Consider the following 22,530-nt stretch of genomic DNA (forward strand, 5'->3'; position numbering starts at 1 on the left):
ATGTTATCCCCATGAAGCTATCATTGATCGTCTTCACAGAACTGGAACAAAAAACACTTTAAACTTTATATAGAAAAAAAGAAGAGCACACATAGCCAAGATAATCCTAAGCAAAAAGAACAAGGGTGGAGGCATCAGGCTACCTGACTTCAAACTATACTACAAGGCTACGGTAAACAAAACAGCATGGTACTGGTTTCAAAACATATTTAGAACAATATAACAGAACATAGGCCTCGGAAGTAACACCACACATCCACAGCCATCTTATCTTTGACAAAACTGACAGAAACAAGCAATGGGGAAAGGATTCTCTATTTAATAAATGGTGTTGGAAAAACTGGTTAGCCATGTGAAGAAAGCTGAAACTGGACTCCTTCTTTACCCCTTATACAAAAATTAACTCCAGATGGATTAAAGAGTTAAACATAAGGCCTAAAACCATAAAAACCCTAGAAGAAAACATAGGCAATACCATTCAGGACATAGGCATAGGCAAGGACTTCATGACTAAAACAACAAAAGCAATGGCGACTAAAGCCAAAATAGACAAATGGGATCTAATTAAACTTAAGAGCTTTTGTAACGCAAAAGAAATAAGCATTAGAGTGCACTGGCAACCAAGAGAATGGGAAAAAAAATTTTGCAATGTACCCATCTGACAAAGGGCTAATATCCAGAATCTACAAATAATTAAAGCGAACTTACAAGAAAAAAAAAAACCCATCAAAAAGTGAGTGAAGCATATGAACAGACACTTCTCAAAAGAAGACATTTATGAGGCCAACAAACATATAAAAAAGTGCTCATCATCACTGGTTGCTAGAGAAATGCAAATCAAAACCACATTGATATAGCATCTCACACCATTTAGAATGGCAATCATTAAAAATCTGGAGACAGCAAATGCTGGAGAGATGTGGAGAAGTAGGAACACTTTTACACTGTTGGTGGGAGTGTAAGTTAGTTCAACCATTGTGGAAGTCAGTGTGGTGATGCCTCAAGCATCTAGAAATAGAAATACCATTTGACCCAGCAATCCCTTTACTGGGTATGTATCCAAAGGATTATAAATCATTCTTTTATAAAGACACATGCACACATATGTTCATTATGGCACTGTTTACAATAGCAAAGACCTGAAAGCAACACAAAATGTCTATTAATGATTAACTAGATCAAGAAAATGTGGCACATAGACACCATGGAACACTATGCAGCCATAAAAATAGATGAGTTCACGTTCTTTGCAGAGACATGGGTGAATCTAGAAACCAGCAGTCTCAGCAAACTGACACAAGAACAGAAAACCAGACACCACATGTTCTCACTCACATGTGGGTGTTGAACAACGAGAACACATGGACACAGGGAGGAGAACATCACACACTGGGGTCTGTTGGAGTGTGGGGGGGCTAGGGAAGGGATAGCAGGGGATGGGGAAATTGGGGAAGGATAACATTGGGAGAAATTCCTAATGTAGGTGATGGGGTGATGGAGGTAGCAAACCATCATGGCATATGTATACCTATGTAACAATCCTGTGGGATCTGCACATGTACCCTAGAACTTAAAGTATAATTAAAAATAAATAAATAAATAAATAAATAAATAAATAAATAAATAAATAACATATTATAAAAAAGAAACAATATTGCCAGCATCTGAGTGGCCTGCTTTGTACCTCTTTCTGGTGACTGTCCTACCCAGGGATGCCCACAATCCTGACTTCTAACACAACTAATTTTCCTTTCCTGTATTTGAACTTTATAAAACTTTAATTATGCACTACATACTGTGAGTACAGCCTCTTTTGTGCAATATTATAATTGTGAAATTTATCTGTGATGTTACATAGAGATAGAATTTATTCATTATCATTGCTAAATATATTTTCGCTCCCTGAATGTTATTGAGTGGATGTTTGCTTCTCCCCAAAATTTATATGTAGAAGCCCTAATGTTCAATGTATTGGTATTTAGAAGTGGGATCTTTGGAAGTTAATTAGCTTTAGATACCATCATTGAGAGTGGGGCTTCCATGATGGGAGTAGGCTCCTTCTAGAAAGTGAGAGAGAGGCTGCAGCTTCCTCTTCTTCTGCCACGTGAGAAGACAGCCATCTTCTCTAGCCTTCTTCCTGATAAGGAAGTGCATCCTCAGCAGGAATCAAATCTGACAGCATCTTGGACCTCAAAGTCTCGAGGACTGTGGTAAATAAATAACTGTTGTTTAAGCCATCCAGTACATGATATTTGTTACGGCAGCCTGAGCTGACTAATGCAGTGAATATGTCACAATTTTAGGTATGTTTTCTGAAGAGTAGTTTCCAGTGAGGCATTATTCTGAATACTGCTCCTATGAATAACTTTGCATATTTTGTTTAGGGAAGAAAAAAAAATATATATATATATATATATATACACAGACACAAACACTTTTATGTTAGTATATTCATAGGAATGAAATTGTGGGTCATAGAGTAGATACATGATTAGCATTAGTAAATACTTAGAAACAATCTAAATCTAGTTGTACCAATTTATTTGCCCAAGTCAGTATGTGAGAGTACCACATATCCAAAACCTTGCCAACCCTTGGCTAGTCTTTTTCACTTAACGACATTATAGTGGGTACGAATTGGTGTATAATTTTAGTTTTATTATATATTTTGATGGTTATTCATAAATTTGAGATATTTTATATCTACTTAGTATTTGGATATTTATGGGTTGTTTTTTTGGTTTCAGTGTTGCTGACTTTAATCCTGTCCCTCAGTACACCTTGGAGAGTGAATCAGAAATGTAGATGATTATTTCACATACTGAGTGGGTCTTTCTGGAGTTGTGCTTCCATTGGTTTATTTGTTGTATTCTAAGGAGTCCCTTTAAATTGTACATGTAACTTGAACATTCTTCTGAGACGTATGGAAAGTAAATAGAATATCATTTTCTGGGAAAAACATTGTGTTAAAAGAATTCACAAAAACAGGATCCTGAGCTAAATCTCCCTAATTGAAGCTTTTGAGGTAGTGTTTTCCTAAATACAACCTAATTCCATCTAAGATACAGAAGTAAATTAGATTTAAAAAGAAGTTTGAATAGTTATGCCCAAAAATAGTTCTTAAAAGTTTGAATCACCAGCATTTAACATAAATTTCCACAATTGTAAGAAAAAATAATACAGCCTAATTTGGGTATAATTATGGTACACCTAAATATATAGAGGTATGCTTAAATAAATAAATAAAATACCTAAATAAATTTAGGTATACCATAGTTATACCAGAATTATGCTGTAGTTATTATAATTATGGCAGATAACATTTTAATTGTGGTAGATAATATTTTGGATTGAGTGAATATGTAGGTTATCACTTTTTATATATCAATGGAATTTTTTAAAATATAAACTATATAGGCCTCATAATGAAAATTTTCTAGATTAAATCCATCAATTCAAGTTTTTGTAATTGTATTGTAAATTAACTATCTTCTCCATTTTCAATCTTGCTTTATTTTTAACTTTTATTTTAGGTTCAATGGTACAGACTGTTATGTATGTAAACTCATGTCATGGGGTTTTGTTATACAGATTATTTTGAACAGGACAAGGATGCTCTCTCTCTCACTACTCCTATTTAACATCGTGTTGTAAGTCCTGGCTAGAGAAATTAGGCAAGATAAAAAAATTACAGATAACCAGCTAGGAAGAAAGAAAGTGACACTACATTATTTTAAATCCTATCAATTTTAATTTTGAAATTTTTGCTACAAAAATGTTATCACTACACAGTCATTAAAAATTTGACTTCTTGCATACAAACTACACTACTTTCAATAATCTTCTATGTTAAATCTAATATAGTCTCTTACATGGAATTTTTGACTTTGAACATCACAAACTCATATGATCTAAGGTGCAATATAAATGGTAAAACCATTATATCAGTAAGTAATCTACAAAATGAGAAATAAAAATGAAGCTCTAATTCATACAGTTTTATTTTCATGTTCAAAAATAGTATTCTGCTTCAATTTTTGCCCCTCTCATCCAGGTAAGAAGATAATAAATAATTCTAAATTCACATTATTTATTGGCTATTATCTGCACTGATAATAGTAACTTAACCATGACAGTGATTTTGGGGAGAAATGTTCTGTAGAGATATTAAGTCTTTTTAATTATTTTTTTTAATTATGCAATTTCATTAACAGATTACTAAAAAAATTTCCACAGCAGCTCAGTAACCTAAATGGTCTTCTAATTAATCTATTAATGCCTTTTAGGTATTCTTACTGTTCAGGTGTATGTCAGGTTGGACAGTAAAACAGAACGTGAGGTATTAATATTTGCAGGACTAGTTCTATCCCTAAATCTCTGCTGCCTTCAAGCTTCTGTTGAAGGAGCTTCTATTGAAATTAGCAAGCTCCTCTGTGTCATACTTTCAGTATTTTGTTATGAATGTAACTAAAAGTGGCAGACAAGAGATACTGTAGAAAGTTTGTGAAACTGTCTGTTTAGCCTTCTTCTGAATAGACAGAGGAACAGATATGTGCAAGGTGTAATGTGCGATATTTCTCTCTTTTGTCTCAGAGCGTAATAATAAAAACCAAGTTAGGATCGGGGAAAAAAACCCTGGCTCTGTTTTAGGGTGGAATGTTGTTACTAAATATCTAGGCAAACTGTAGCACCCAGGATGCATAAGCAATGAAAACTACAACTGTTTGTCTCTCAGTCAATTGTATGGAAATTCTGCATTCCTGTAGGTTATTATCACTTTAACCTTTCAAAATTCAAATTTTTCTCTCTAATAGATACATAGATTTATAGGCTCTGCTTCTAATCCTCTTTGCTGTATAATCTTCCACTGGATGTCAGTTAAACTTTCAGTTTTAGAGTTATATGATCTGTCTCCTTTTCTATACATCACTTTACAAAATGTCAGAGCCCAGGAGGAATTTGAGTCTGAGACTTCTAGTATGAAGTAGCAGTCTCAGGGAGCCATGCCATTTTCTTTATGGCTACCATTACTATCTATATGTATTGATGATTTTTTCTTTCCTTTTCTTTTTTTTTTTTTTTTTACTCCCAATCCCAATTTATCTCTTAAGGTTAAGAACTCAGTAGCTCATGGTCTGTTGCATATTTTGATATGAAACACTCCCATGTACTTCAAATTCACATGCCTCAAACAGAACCCATTATAGCCTGCTTGCTTTTATATTTATTACTTCACTCACGCTTCTTCCCCACTTACAGTCTTACCATTGAAAAATAAATGTAAAAAATGTATTGCATGATTTTCTTCTTTCTCTGTGTGTCTGCCTTCAATGTCGTAAATGTTCATCCACAAAGTAGATTCAACCACAAACCTGGATGTCATCTGTTATTCCATACTCCATACTTTCAACTATAAGTATCAGTCTAATGTTATCTTCTCATCTGGACTGCTTGAGACATGCACTGTGCTTCAAGTCTCGCTCTTTTGTTAGCCAGAGTGAGCCCACTGATCTAACAACAGAAACCTCTTCTCTTGCTCCCCACTGCCACTAGGGTCAGTGCTAATAACTCCATTGCATAACACTGTACTCTTCAAGATCTTACTTCATCAGCTGTCTGCATTTTCTCTTTGGTTGGCATTCTACCACACACTAATCCTGATAAGCTGTATCCACATCAGATTCCTATTCCTTCACCTCTTTGCCCTTGCAACCCTCTCAACTTGGAATACTGCCCCACCCTTCACTCACCTCATTGCTCTGTTAATTTTCCTTCAGGATCTCCATTATATGCCATTCCCTTCACAAAGCATTCCTTCACCATTAGGGTTGTGTGAGGTACTTTGTTCAGTAGTATCCCCTAACCCCCATTAACGTCTTTATCACATGTGACAAGTATGTGATATGGAGTAAGATTCGATGATTTCCCTCTTATTTATCTAGCTTGCTTTTTCAGGACTAAGTTTCTTCAGGACTGTCTACTAGGCTTAGAAGTGTTAAGATTTTTTTTTTTTTAATATAAGACTGAATTAATGATAAGCAATGGAGTAAATAAATATGATATAATATAAATGGTTGATAATCACTTTACAGATGATCAGCCTCACTCTGAAAACATTAAAAGAAATATGAGCAGGAGAACTACCCACTCCTGTAGAAAAGAAGCTGAAGCCAGGGAAGCAAACAGCCTCACTCAGCAGGTCCCATTCTCACAGAACTCCACAAGCTAAGACCCACTGGCTTGAAATCCCTGCTGGTCATCACAGCAGCCTGGAGTCTGCCTGAGACTGCCATGTTCCTAGGGGGAGAGCTGACCGCCGTTACTGTGACTCTAGTAGGCAGTTCTCCCCAGCCAATGCTAGGGAGACTGGGACATTTGGACTGGGTGGCACTCCCCACAGTACAGCACAGCAGCTGTGGCAGATCATGGCCAGACTGGTTCTTTAGGTGGGATCCAGATTCATTCTTACTGGGCAGGGCCTCCGACATGAATTCAATCAACTCTAGCTAGGCTCTTACAGACAGAACTGTCATCTGCCAGGGACAGAGCACTTGTGGGGAGGAGCAGCTTAGGTGTCAGGTTTAATGGATTTAATCTTTCCTGTCTACAAAGTGATTCAGAGGACAGGGATTCCCCCAGCACAGCACAAGAGCTCTGCTAAAAGACATACAGACTGCTTCCTTGAGTGGATCCCTGATCCCTTGCCTCCTGACTGGGAAAGAGCTCCCAGCAGGGGTCACCGAACACCTCATACAGGAGAGTTTTGGCTGGCATCAGGTCAATGCCCCTCTGGGATGAAACTTCCAGAGGAAGAAGCAGGTAACAAACTTTGATTTTCTGCAGCCTCCACTGGTGATACCCAGGCAAACAGGATCTGAGGTGGTCCCCCAGCCAACTGCAGCAGACCTGCAGAGAAGGAGCCTGACTGTTAGAAGAAGAAAAACAAAAAGAAAGCAACAGCAAGAATAACATTCACAAAAACCTGACACAAACCCATCCAGGGTTTGACAGCCTTAAAGATTAAGGTTATATAAATCCATGAAGATAAGGAAAAAACAATGCAAAAATGCTGAAAATTTCAAAAGCCAGAATGCCTCTTTTCCAAACACTTCTCCAGCAAGGGCACAGAATAGGGGTGAAGCTGAGATGCTTATACTGACAGAAGTAGGCTTCAGAAAGTGAGTAATAATTAACTTCACTGAACTAAAGGGTTATGTTCTAACCCAATATGAAGAAACTAAGAACCATGATAAAAGATGACAGGAGCTGATAACTAGAATAACCAGTTTATAGGGGAACATAAATGACCTGATGGAGCTGAAGAACATATCATGAGAACTCTGTGATACAAACACAAGTATCAATAGCTACATCAATGAAGCAGAAGAGAGAATATCAGAGCTTCAAGACTGTCTTGCTGAAATAAAGCAGGCAGACAAGATTTGAGAAAAAAAGAATGAAAAGCAATGAACAAAACCTCCGAGAAGTATGGGACTATGTAAAAAGACTAAACCTACAACTGACTGAAGTACCTGAAAGAGGGAGAATGGAAACAAGTTGGAAAACACAGTTCAAGGTGTCATCCAGGAGAATTTCTCTAACTGAGCAAGACAGGCCAACATTCAAATTCAGGAAATCCAGAGAAACCCAATAATATACTCCATGAGAAGATCTACCACAAGATACACAACCGTCACATTCCCCAAGGTCAAAATGAATGAAAAAATGTTAAGGGCAGTCAGAGAGAATACTATCAATGGTCTTCTCAGTGGAAACCCTACAAGCCAGAAGGGAGTTGGTGCCAGTATTCAATATCCTTGAATAAAATAATTCCCAATCCAGAATTTCATATCCAGCCAAACTAAGCCTCATAAATGAAGGAGAAATAAAATCCTTTTCAGACAAGGCAATGTTGAGGGAATTCATCACCACAAGGCCTGCCATGAAAGAGCTTCTGAATAAAGCACTAAGCATGGAAAGTAGAAAGTGTTGCCACTTAAAAAACACATCAAAGTACACAGACCAACAACACTATGAAGCAGTTACATTAACAAGTCTGTAAAATTAAAGAGCCAACATTATTATGACAGGATCAAATTCAAATATAACAATAGTAACCTTAAATGTAATTGGGCTAAATACCCCAATTAAAAGACAGTGTGGCAAGCTGGATGAAAAGATAAGACCCATTAGTGTGTTGTATTCAAGAGACACATCTCACATTCAGAGACAGACATAGGCTTCAAATAAAAGGATAGAGGAAAATTTGTCAAGCAAATTGAAAGCAGAAAAAGACAGGAGATGCAGTCCTAGTTTCTGACAAAGTAGACTTTAAACCCACAAAAGGCAAAAAAGACAAAGAATGGCATTACATAATGGTAAAAAGTTTAATTCAATAAAAAAAGCTAACCTAAATTTATATGCCCCCAATACAGGAGAACCCAGATTCATAAAACAAATTCTTGAAGACCTACAAAGAGACTTAGAACCCCATACAATAATAGTCAGATAATTTAATGCCCTACTGTCAATATTAGACAGATCGTTGAAACAGAAAATTAGCAAAGATAATCAGAACTTGAACTCAGCTCTGGACCAAGTGAACCTTATAGATATCTACAGAACTCACCACCCCAAAACAACAGAATACATATTTTTATCAGTGCCACATGACACTTATTCTAAAATTGATCACATAATTGAAAGTAAAACATTCCTCATCAAATGCAGAAGAACTTAAATCATAGCAGTCCATCAGACCACAGCACAATGAAATTAACACTCAATATTAAGAAACTCACTCAAAACTACAGAACTACATAGAAATTGAACAATTTACTCCTGAATGACTACCAGGTAAATAATGCAAAGATACAAATCAAGAAGTTATTTGAAACCAATTAGAACAAAGAGACACATACTAGAATCTCTGGGAAGCAGCTGAAGCAGTGTTAAGAGGGAAATTTATAGCACTAAATGCCCACATCTAAGCTAGAAAGATCTCAGATCAACACCCTAATTTCATAACTAAAAAAAAAAAAAAAAAAAAAAACTAAAGAACCAAGAGCAATGAAACCCCTGAGCTAGGAGAGGACAAGAAATAACCAAGCTCAGAGTGGATCTAAAGGAGACAGAGACTAAAAAAACCCTTCAAACGTTACAAATACAGTAACTACTTTTTGAAAATCTCAATAAAATAGACCATGAGTGAGACTAATAAGAAAAGAGAAAATATTCAAATAAACACAATCAGACATAAGAGCGATACCACTGTGACCCCACAGAAACACAATCAACCATCAGAGAATACTATAAACACCTCTGTCCAAATAAACTGAAAATTTTAGAATAAGTGGATAATTAGATAAATAAGATAAATTTCTTGACATGTATACCCTCCCAAGATTGAACCACAAAGAAGTTGAATCCCTGAATAGACCAATAACAAGTTCTGAAATTGAGGTAGTAATAAATAGCCTGCCAATCAAAAAAAGCACAGGTCCAGATTGATTTACAGCTGAACTTTACCAGAGGTAGAAAGAGGAGCTGGTCCATTTGTTCTGAAACTATTTCAAACAATTGAACAAGAGAGACTACTCCCTAATTCATTTTATGAGGCCAGCATCATCTTGACATCACAACCTGGCAGAGATATAACAACACAAAAAGATAACTTCAGGCCAACATCCCTGATGAACATTGATGCAAAAATCCTCAATAAAAATAGAGCAAACTGAATTCAATAGCATATTATAAAGCTTATTCAGCACGATGAAGTCAGTGTCATCCCCAGGATGCAAGCCTGGTTCAACATACACAAAGCAATAAACGTAATTCATCACATAAACAGAACTAAAGATGAAAACCATATGAATATCTCAATAGATGCAGGAAAGGTCTTCCATAAAATTTAATATCCTTTCATGTTAACAATTCTCAATAAACTAGGTATTGAGGGAACATACCTCAAAATACTAAGAGCCGTTTCTGACAAACCCACATCCAATAACATAATGAAAGGGCAAAAGCTGAAAGCATTCCCTTTGAAAACTGGCACAAGACAAAGATTTCCTCTCTTGCCACTGTAATTCAAAATAGTATTGGATGTTCTGGCCAGGGCAATCAGGTGAGAGAAAGAAATAAAAGGTACTCAAATAGAGAAGAATTTAAATTGTCTTTTCAGATGACATGATCCTGTATCTAGAAAACCCCATTGACTTAGCCCAAAAACTTCTTAAATTTGTAAGCAACTTCAGCAGTCTCAGGATATACAATGTGCAGAAATCACAAGCATTCCTATATACGAACAACAGGCAAGCAGAGAGCCAAATCATGAATGAACTCCTGTTCATAACTGCCACAAAGAGAATAAATTACCTAGGAAGACAGCTAACAAGGGAAGTGAAGGACCTCTTCAAAGAGAACTGCAAACCACTACTCAAGGAAATCAGAGAGGACACAAGTAGATGGAAAAACAATCTATGCTCATTCATAGGAAGAATCAATATTGTGAAAATAGCCATATTGCCCAAAGCAATTTATAGATTCAATGCCATTCCCATTAAACTACCATTGACATTCTTCACAGAAGTAGAAAAAAAAAATTCTAAAATTTATGTGGAACCAACAAAGAGCTTGTAAAGCCAGGACAATCCTAAGCAAAAAGAACAAAGCTGGAGGCATTATGCTATCCAACTTCAACCAGTACTAATAGGTTACAGTAACCAAAACAGTATTATATTGGTACAGAAAAAACAGACAAATAGATCAATAGAATGGAATTGAGAACCTGGAAATAAGGCCATACACCTACAACTAACTGATATTTGAAAAACTTGACAGGAATAAACAATGGGGAAGAGGATTCCTTATTTAATAAATGGTGCTGGGAGAACTGGCTAGCACATGCAGAAAATTGAAACTGGATTTCTTCCTTATGCCTTATACAAACATTAACTCAATATGCATTAAAGACTTATACATAAAACCAAAAACCAGGAAAAATTTTAGGCAATACTATTTAAGACATAGGCATGGACAAAGATTTTATGATGAAATTTTCAAAAGCAGTTGCAAAAAAAGGAAAAATTGGCAAATGGGATCTAATTAAACTAAAGGGCTTTTGCACAGCAAAAGAAACTATCATCAGAGTGAAGAAACAACCTACAGAAGGGAAGAAGATTTTTGCAATCTATTTATCTATCTGACAAAGTTTTAATATTCAGAATCTACAAGGAACTTGAGCAAATTTATACAAAAAAAACAACATTATTAAAAGGTGGGCAAAGGATATGAACAGACACTTAAAAAAAAAGATGCACATGCAGCAATCATGAAAAAAAGCTTAATGTCACTGATCATTGGAGAAATGCAAATCAAAACCACAATGAGATACCATCTCACACCATCAGAATGGTGATTATTAAAAATTCAAGAAACAACTTGCTGGTGAGCTTGTGGAGAAATAGGAATGCTTTTACACTGCAGGTGGGAATGTAAAATAGATTAACCATGTGAAAGACAATATGGAGATTCCTCAAATATTTAGAACTGGAAATACCATTTGACCCAGCAATCCTATTACTGGGTGTATTCGCAAAGGAGTATCAATCATTCTATTATAACTATACATAGACATATATGTTCATTGCAGCACTGTCCACAATAGCAAAGACATGGCATCAAATGCCCATCAATGATAGGCTAGATAAAGAAAATGTGGTACATATACTCCATGAAATACTATGCAGCCATAAAAAGGATTGGAATCATATCTTTTGCAGAGACATGGATGAAGTTTGAAGACATTATCCTCAGCAACCTAATGCAGGGACAGAAAACCAAACCATCTTACATTCTCGCTTCTAAGTGGGAGCTGAACAATGAGAACAAATGGACACAGTGGGGAGCACTACACACTGGGAACTGTCTAGGGAGGGCAAGTCAGGGAGAGCATTAGGGAAAACGACTATTGCATGCCAGGCATAATACCTAAGTGATGGGTTGATAGGTGCTGCAAACTACCATGGCACACATTTACATATATAACAAACCAAAACCTGCACAACCTGCACATGCACCCTGGAACATAAAAAAAAAAAAAAAAAAAATAGACAAATATAAATTTGCAAATTCATTGCTACTATTTTGAGATAGTATTTACAATTAGAATATATTATAAATAAGTCTATTTCAGATGTTGATGACCATGGGAATATTAACATTTTCATGTCACTGGTATAAACATAGGTTGCTTTAATTTTCTGGCAGGAAATTTGGCACTATGGATCAAGTACCGAAGCATTACCATGTTAAGATCATGCTAGAATTAGCTATGTATTTCTACTACTAGAAATTGATTGTAATAATCTGATGTGTTAAATTACATGTGAAGATACCACTAATATTTTATCAAAATGGAAAATCATAACCAAAAGACACAAAATAAATTACATATATGAAAATGCTATATTGTGGAATAATGCACAGCCAATGTAATGATAATTATGATCAGGTTTCTAATTGCATGTAAATGATTATGCGATGTACTAGGTAACAAACATAATATTCAACTGTAACTATGTGGAGCTGTGTGTCCAGCAAAAGGAAATAAATGCAGGAAACTCTAAGAGGTCATAATCTCCTATCAGTAGTATAATGAATGATTTTTGTCATTTCTTTTTTATGTCTTCTAAAATTTATATCATGAACATTTATTCCATTTCCACATAGAACACTGTAATGTAAGGCTTGCAATGTTCTGACTTTTGTCATTTCTTTTTTATGCCTTCTAAAATTTATATCATGAACATTTATTCCATTTCCACATAGAACACTGTAACGTAAGGCTTGCAATGTTCTGCTAATTTCTAAGCTTAAAAACTTCTTATATGTCATTTCACTTATTCATTCATTGATTTATTCTTCAAATGTTGGTTAATCAGCAAGAAATAAGATAAGGTATATTATCTCTCCTTTCTACAGGAGAAAGGCAGAATATGAGGAAGTAAGCAAGTAAATACATATGTAAATAAAGTCAAGCAAAATATAAATAAATAATTGGTTATTGTAATACATGCTGTGCAGTAAATGAATAGGCAATAAATAGAGGGATATGATAGAAAGTAACTCATGGAGAAAAATGATAGGTGATAATTGATAATTAAAAGAAGTCAACCATGTAAAGACTGAGAAAGGGCATTCCAGTCAGAAGTAATAGCAAGTGCAAAGACGTTAAGGTGAACATAGTCACAGTATGCTCCAGATACAGAAAGAAAGCCAGGTTGCCTGAAATCCAGTGGGCAGAGGAAGTGTGGAAAGGTAGAATGTGGAAAATCATCTATGCCATGGTAAGGAATTTGGATTCTAGGTGCAATAGGAAGCCCTTTAAGATTTACCTTGCATCATGTTTTCTTTGATAGTCATAATATTTTTTTCCCCAACATACAGTTTCATATATTTCTCATACTTCTGCTCAGTGAAAGTAATTGCATTTATAGCTGACTTTGTATTTTTATTTTACTAAATACTTAGATGTTTACAGTAACCATTCTATAAATTATATGTTGTATATTTACATACATTTAAATTGGTACCAAGATCTGTGTCCGTGATTACCATTTATTATTTATTTGCCCCTCATCTCTCCCTTCTAAGACATTAGTTCTAGAAAAAAGATTCCTTCTGTTTTCACCACTGTACTCCAAGTGATTTCACTGTGCATTTCACAGAAGCTGTAATAAATATTTGTTTAATGCATGAATGTAATCATGTTTTCCATTAGATTGTAAAAAGTATACAACAATACTGACAGCTTTATATAAACACTTTAAATGCCTATTCTAACCTCCTTTTTACCGTCTTCTCAGCATTTCTCCTTTCATAAGGATATAATTCTAAGGCCAGGTATTGTTCTAATCACACTCTAATCTGGCCATTCTTCTTACGTCTCTATTCTCTAAATTAACATTTGTATCCTTCTCCAGGCTTTCTCACTGGACAATCCTGTGTATTTTCACAAGTCCAACTATGAAAACGCTCCTCACCCTCACCTGTTATTGGGGTAGAGATACGAATTCCAGATTGTATTTCTAGCACAAATCAATCAACAGAAACATAGTCAGGGCACTCTGTTCACTGCTTCTGAAGTATATATCCCAGAACGAATCATTTTTTGTCCCTTGATTTGGAATTTTTGTTAATAGCACCAATTCTATTAATAAAATCACTAAAATTCAAAACTACAAATTTACCATTAATATGTTTTATATCTTTCCTGCGATCCTATTTCCTCTACTCCTGCCATCTCACCCACTCATTCACAAAGCCTTACCTCATATGAACTAATATCCATTTCTTTACCAATCAAACATATGTTCATGTCTGAAATACGCCTTTTGTGTTTACCCATATTCTTTTCCTGACGCAGCAGCTTATCAGCTATTGAATAATCAACAGGCAGGAAGAGGAAATGGCCACATATAATATGGTTGTAATTGTCACAGGCTACACAGATAGACAGAAGAAGGCATAAAAGGACATTGGGTTTCTATGGATGGGTGATATCTGTATTTCATCCACTGTTAATGAATTTTGGCAGACATCAAGATCATGTAGCATATTAAATTTAATATTCAGCATTTTATCATGACTGAATTAGACTCCAATGTGGAAAATATAATTTATGTTTAATTTTAATGAGATACATTACTAAGATGCTGAGAAAATATTCAAATTGTTTATCACATATTGAACAAGCAATATATCTACTTGTGAAGAAAACAGCTGACTTATGCTGATGTTTGTTAAGAGTAAAAATGATTATGCTATATAACCGTTGTACAGAAGACTTCTCTTGCCATAAATTCACTTGAAATTTTACTTTACCAAGAGATGTGGGAATGACCCTTAACAAGGCTATGCATACTTAGTGTGTTGAAACTTCATGCATACTGAATACTTACAGACATCTCAGTTGGACATTCTACTGTTTCAATTTAAGCAAAGGAAATGGTCTAGTTTTAAACGAAGCATCTTCTGAAGCAGATGCAAAGGGTATTTGTAGAATTACAAAACTGTCAGATCCATTAGAACTGCTTCTGGTCTTTCAGATTTGTATTGGCCCACGTACTTAATACTTTCTTTCTTGATTGCTCTCTCTCCCATTTATACTTATTATACAAGGTAGTTTTCATGTCATAAAGGTGAGAAAATATGTGGAGAACTTTTAAAATCAGGCCAGAGTAAAAGAATCAACCTGCGAAGACCCAACAGCAATATTGTGAAAGGTTATCAAATGTTATTAAATTGAGCATTTTTTTTCTTTTCTTTTTTTTTTTTTGCCTATTTAAAAAAAAAATTATCTAAAGGTGTAAGTACTCTTAGTTGTAAGGAAATACACTGTATTACTTCTTAGTTTTCACACATCATTTCCAGAAATAGTTCACCTTATGACACCCTCATCTGGCATTTAAAATCTCAGAGCACTCTAGTGTCGTCCAGATGCTATAAAACTAACTTTGTGGTCTTTTTTCTCCCCAGAAATTTCATAAGCATACATCAATCTGCCAGAAATGGTGATTATTTGAGCAGAGTAAAGTGAGGGTATTCCTCCCCCACACCTTTAACATTAACATTTTCACTATAGACATCGTTTTGGCATTTAAAGAGAAATGAAAAAAAGGAGAGTGTGTACCATTATCTTTGATCTGTAATATAAAACTAGCATTTGTCTTTTCCATTAAAATATTTGTTCATAAAAGACATGAAACACTTGTTCATAAAAGATGTTAGAGTTAACAAGTTTTCACTCTTGAACTAGCAAAAGTTTTTAGCTGATTTCTTTTGAAATCTAACTTATTTAGGTCATTTTAATGTTGTATATTACATAAACTTAATTATTTCCTTTTTATTACCTCAATATATCTCACCAAAATATTTTAATCAATATGTATACACATAGTACAATTCAACATAAGTATTAGATGTTTCTATTTATCATTAGCATTTTTAATGTAATAGCTTTAGCTTTTTTTTTTTCTTCTTTTCTTTTTGTGCATTCTATTCCAGGTATAAATCTTTCTATAAGGATAAAATGTTAAGTAGAGGTAAAACACTGCAAATTCATATTCGGCAACTTTGTTGTAGAAGCATTTGGCAGTTATGTTAAGTGGGAATGAGTGATTTTTTAGAATGGTATGTATAAACCCAGGTGCATTTTTTAAATGGTTACACATTTTCAATCACGTATAGGTCTTGAACCAACATAATTTTACACTTTATTTTTAAACAATGTGATGCATTATAGGATGTTTTTGACATTTAAATAAATGGTTGCATCAGCTGTTGTCTATCTTAAATTAATTGATTATGCATCGGAAGTAAAACTTCTGTATAATGCGATTTTGAAAAACTTCTTTAAAGAAACTATATGTCTTTTACCTACCTCATTAGTTAGATAAAAATAACTAATTTCCAAAGCCGACAAATAGCATTAGAAACTCAGTACTAAGACATAAAATAAAGCATCTATTTGGTGAATACTTATATATTTTATTAGTGTGAAGATACTAAAATGTAAAAAATATGGTTCTAAGAAAAGATAAATGAAGCTAGCTCTCAGTCAAATATTTTATCTTGAGAAGATTTACTTTACTTTTCTGTTCTCAGCAAAACTAGATATGGTAGCAAATAAAACTACAGCTGGCTGGGTGTGATGGCTCATACCTTTAATCCTAGCACTTTTAGAGGTCAAGGTGGGTGGATTGCTTAAGCTCAGAAGTTCCAGACCAGCCTGAGCAACATAGAGAAACCCCATCTGTATTAAAAAAAAAAAAAAATTAAAAATTAGCCTGGCATGATGTCCACATCTGTGGTCCCAGCTACTTACGAGGTGAGGTGAGAGGATTCCTTGAGCCTGGGAGGCAGAGGTAATAGTGAGCCTAGAGAGCACCGCTGCACTTCAGCCTGCATGGCAGAGTGAGATCCCATGTCAAAAATGAAACAAAACAACAGAAACAACAAAATTAGCTTCGCTAAAGAACAAATGTGGTTTTGGCAGAGAATCTAGCAAATGCAGTATGTAAATAAAGTGTTAGCTCTATAAAAGAGGAAAAAGTAAGAAGCATTTTATTTGATTAATGTAGTATAGAAATATTGCTTGGGACATGGGTTGCCCTGAATAAAAAAATACAAATTGAAGACAAATTAGTACTTGCTAAGTATTTCAAAGAATCAATTAGTAGAGACCCAAGCCATTCATTAAATATCAGTTAAAGAGCATAATAAAAGCACTTACAGTGTTAAATAGAAATGTTTTGAGACTTCTCCAAATACAAATATTTTACTTTTCTTATTTCAATATGTATTTAATGTTACTTTCATTTTTAATTTGTCTTATTAAATATGGACCCCTTCCTGACACCTTACAATAAAATTAACTCCAGATGGGTTAAAGACTTAAACATAAGACCTAACACCATAAAAACCCTAAAAGAAAACCTAGGCAAAGCCATTCAGGACATAGGCATAGGCAAGGACCTCATGACTAAAACACCGAAAGCGTTGGCAACAAAAGCCAAAATAGACAAATGGGATCTGATCAAACTCCAGAGCTTCTGTACAGCAAAAGAAACAATCATTGTAGTCACCAGCAACCAACAGAATTTGCAATCTACCCATCTGACAAGGGCTAATATCAAGACTCTACAAAGAACTAAAACAGATTTACAAGAAAAAATAAATGAAAAGTGGGCAAATAACTTTTCAAAAGAAGACATTTATGAGGCCAAAAAACATATGAAAAGGTGCTCTTCATCACTGGTCATTAGCGAAATGCAAATCAAAACCACATTGTGATACCATCTCACACCAGTTAGAATTGGCAATCATTAAAAAATCTGGAGACAACAGATGCTGGAGAGAAGTAGGAACACATTTACACTGTTGGTGGGAGTGTAAGTCAGTTGAACCATTGTGGAAGACAGTGTGGCCCTTCCTCAAGGACCTAGAAATAGAAATTCCATTTGACCCAGCAATCCCATTACTGGGTATATATCCAAAGGATTATAAATCTTTCTGTTATGAAGACACATGCACATGTACATTCATTAAGGTACTGTTTACAATAGCAAAGGCCTGGAACCAACCTACACGCCTATCAATTATAGACTGGACAAGGAAAACGTGGCACATATACACCATGGAATACTATGCAGCCATAAAAAAACCATGAGTTTGTGTCCTTTGTAGGGACATAGATGAATCTAGAAACCATCATACTCAGCAAACTGGCACAAGAACAGAAAATCAAACACTGCATGTTCTCACTCATAGGCGGGTGTTGAACAATGAGAACACATGAACACAGGGAGGGGAGCATCACACACTGGGATCTGTTGGGGGGGAACTAGGGTGGGACAGTGGGGGTAGGGAGATTGGGGAAGGATAACATAGGGAGAAATGCCAGATATAGGTCACAGGTCACAGGGGGATGGAGGCAGCAAACCACATTTCCATGTATGTACCTATGCAAAAATTCTGCATGATCTGCACATGCACCCCAGAATCTAAAGTACCATAGTAATGTATCTCATTAAAAGTAAACATAAATTATATTTTCCATATTGGAGTCTAATTCAGTCATGATAAAATGCTGAATATTAAATTTAATATGCTACATGATCTTGATGTCTGCCAAAATTCATTAACAGTGGATGAAATACAGATATCACCCATCCATAGAAACCCAATGTCCTTTTTATGTCTGTTGCCCAAGCTGGATTGCAGTGCTGTGATCTCAGCTTACTGCAACCTCAATCTCCTGATTTCAAACAATTATCATGCCTCAGTCTCCCAAGAAGCTGGGATTACAGGCATGAGCAACCATGCCTGTCTAGTTTTGTATTTTGAGTAGAGACAGGGTTTCACCATGTTGCCCAGGCTGGTCTCAAACTCCTGGACTCAAGTAATCCTCCCAACTTGGCCTCCCGAAGTGCAGAGATTATAGATGTCAGCCACCATGCCCAACTAGAAACACTTTTTTCTGTAGATGTGTCTATAGCGTTAGTTAGATAGGGTACTTTGGTTTTGGTTGTGGGTGCTGTCATGTAGTCTCCATATGATTTCTTGTTTATTCAATATTTTTGAAGACCATTGTTATTTTCATAATTCTGATTGTCTTCATTAACATTAAATGTCAATATCTTCCAGGTAATTCTTAGTAACAATTCTTCTTACTGTCAGTTAGATAGTTTTAAGTATTTACGGTGTCTTGTTTTAATCTGTTTATCTCTTCAAAGTAGATCTTGAGCTTCTTTTTAGCAGACAAAAAACATGTCAGCTCAAACAGCAAGTATTACTACCACTTCCATAGATGATGATAATAATACTTTATAGACCATAGAAGATAGTTCTTCCTCCTCAACTGATGGTTTATGTGACTTTGATAAAGTTACTTAAACTTTCTCTTTCAGTCTGTTCAACTACAAGAAGGACTGTAATGTATTATGTAGATCAAGAAGTGTTACATAGCTCACATGAAATAATAAATGTAAAAACCCATTACAAAACAGGTGTAAGTATGTTGATTCATTTTTCTTAGTGGTGATAGATATAAGCAGTCTTTCTTATTTATTCTTACATATAGTATTTAAACAGTTTAGGTCCACGGTGTAAGTTTATCTTACATGTAAACTTAATAAATACATGTGCATATTAAATCTTAACTCATCATCACCCTGCTCTTATAAACCAAGTTAATTAAACTAGCTATTACTATTGTCAAAATGATAAATGGATTTACGTAAGCTATACAATATTTACATTATATTTAGCCAGTGTTCCCTTCTCCAAAAGAAGTTTGAAGAAGTATCACAAGGAATTCTGGGAAATGCAAAAGTGGGTAATATTGAAATTGTGTAAAGGAAATATGTAGGTATATAATTCATTTATCCACTTGCACAGTGCTATGAAAATAAATGAAGATAAATTATGTATTACAAATGTTTGGCCTTTGTTCGTATTTTCATTTAAATTGTTCTCAATACAAAAATTATGCATAATTCTTAAAAGTTTTATCTAAGATTTTAACTTACCTTGAAATAAGCAAAATATCATATATGTATTAAGTCAAGCAAGACTAATTTGCTAAGGAGGAGAAAATAAATTTTATAATCACAATGATAATTTGTAGCAATTCAGAAGTTAGGGTGCAGAACACCAACAGTATTAAATCAACACCCAATCCTTGTTGATTAAAATTTTCAGGGGAAAAATGACTTATAAATACTTTATTATTTCTGATATTTCTTAGTCTCCATGAAATATTCATACTTATTTACAGTGAGAGAACTTTAAAGAGAAATAATGTACTTTTTATTTTATTTTTTAAGATGGGGTATTATTCTGTCACCCAGGCTAAAGTGCAGTCGCATGATCAAGACTCACTGCAGCTTTAACCTCTTAGACTCAATTGATCTTCCCACTTCACCCTCCCAAGCAGCTGGGACTACAGGCACGTGCCACCACACCCGGATAATTTTTGTACTTTTTGTAGAGATGGGTTTTCACCATGTTTCCCAGGCTAGTCCTGAACTAATGGGCTCAAGCAATCCATGCACCTCGACCTTCTGAAGTGCTGGAATTACAGGCATGAGTGAATGCATTAAGTACTATATTGATGACAAAATAAAAAGGAGGATTATATTTTGTTATATGTGAGATACTATGTAAATACAATATTTTTACACAAAAATTGACATTGTGCTTGCTCTCCAACCCTAAGACTTACGCTGGTTTGTTATTAATGCATCTTTCAGTATCTTTGAATAGATCAGGACACAACTAAAACCAAAACAGAAAGTTTCTTTTTACTTTCACAAAAGTATGATGATTAAGGTGACATGTAATTAATGGTCTCTTTACTGAAAAAGAGTTCATGTACAAAAGCAAAGAAAGTTGAAGCAACCTTTTTCTGCTCTACTTCAAATTGTGTGGTTAATTATAATGGAATATCCAAATGTAAAAAGTGGTGTCATTAAGAGAAAAGAAAGATTTCAGAAAATTAGTCTGAAAAGAAATCCAGATGCAGAAATCTATATATTTGTTTTATAATTTTGTTTCTGGGACTAAATTTACTTGTTTTCTAAAAGAAACCAAGCTTTCCAGAACAATGCCATGATTTTGTAACAAAGGACAGACCACATCTATCACAAGAAATTATAAATAATATGTTTTTGAGAGAGCAGCTTACAGCAGATTAGAACTTCTATTCTTTTCCCTAGTGGGACAACAATATTTCCATGCTGAGCTGCTGATTGTGAGCATTTATTAAAGGGACACTATAATATTTTATTTCTTCTCTGATAATTCCTAACATAGAAATATTTGTGGACTCATATAATTTACAGAATAAACTGCATTGATTAAAAACTACAGAGACCTACTGTGTCATTTATTTAATCACAGGAAGCCATATTTTCATCCTTAAATAAAATCATAATGAGGCACTTCATTTTATATGTAGTAGAAATTCAGTGACAGATGCTAACATATTTATATGTTAATTTTTAGGAGGAAATATTTTATGGAATGATTTATACAAGATGACACAGAATGGTATAACTTTCCAGCCATTCATGTCCGTAAAACACTAGTGAGGATTTAATAGTATTAAACATCAAGTTTAATGCATATTTTCAGTTAGGAAATAGAAATGGCCAGGCGCGGTGGCTCAAGTTTGTAATCCCAGCACTTTGGGAGGCCGAGGCGGGTGGATCACGAGGTTGAGATATCGAGACCATCCTGGTCAACAAGGTGAAACCCCGTCTCTACTAAAAATACAAAAAATTAGATGGGCATGGTGGTGTGTGCCTGTAATCCCAGCTACTCAGGAGGCTGAGGCAGGAGAATTGCTTGAACCCAGGAGGCGGAGGTTGCGGTGAGCCGAGATCGTGCCATTGCACTCCAGCCTGGGTAGCAAGAGCAGCGAAACTCCGTCTCCAAAAAAAAAAAAAGAAATAGAAATAGAAATATTTTTACATTGCGATAAAAAAGGATTGTCTTTTATCTGCCTGCAAGGATTATAAATATATTCATATTTGACCATGTTCTCTCATATAAAGAGTGTACTAACAGGGCCTCTTAAACAGTTCATCATTGAAATAAATGACTTTATTATAAACTGAGTTTTGCTAATTGTAAAGGCTTTCATGTTGTTTTATTTCATCTTGTTGGCAACCATTTTCTCCTCAGTTTTTTATAGCTTTGATAAAATAAAAAAAACTTTAGTTAGTACAGTTTATTTGAGCAAAAAATAATTCATGAATTGGGCACCCCTCACAATCAGAAAGTTGAGAGGACTCTGTCTACTCAGCAAGGTAGGCAGGCAGTATTTATAGACAGAAAAGTAACTGAGGGACAAAAACAAATTGATTGGTTAAGGCTCATCGTTTACTTTATTTGGGCATGGTATGGTAATGAATATGCCTTATGTGAAAATGATGTGATCTGTTGGCAGCAATCATTGTCTGA

At 34.9% G+C, this 22,530-nt stretch overlaps 1 protein-coding gene across 2 annotated transcripts in view; it reads left to right on the forward strand.

The window, feature by feature from the left end:
• The window catches only part of CNTN5 (contactin 5), a 1,375,758-nt gene that overhangs the window by 93,024 nt on the left and 1,260,204 nt on the right, over positions 1 to 22,530 (forward strand). The gene's annotated exons all lie outside the window — the stretch shown is intronic.

The sequence above is a fragment of the Saimiri boliviensis genome, chromosome 6 (assembly GCF_048565385.1).
Source record: "Saimiri boliviensis isolate mSaiBol1 chromosome 6, mSaiBol1.pri, whole genome shotgun sequence".
Classification (NCBI taxonomy): Eukaryota; Metazoa; Chordata; class Mammalia; order Primates; family Cebidae; genus Saimiri; species Saimiri boliviensis.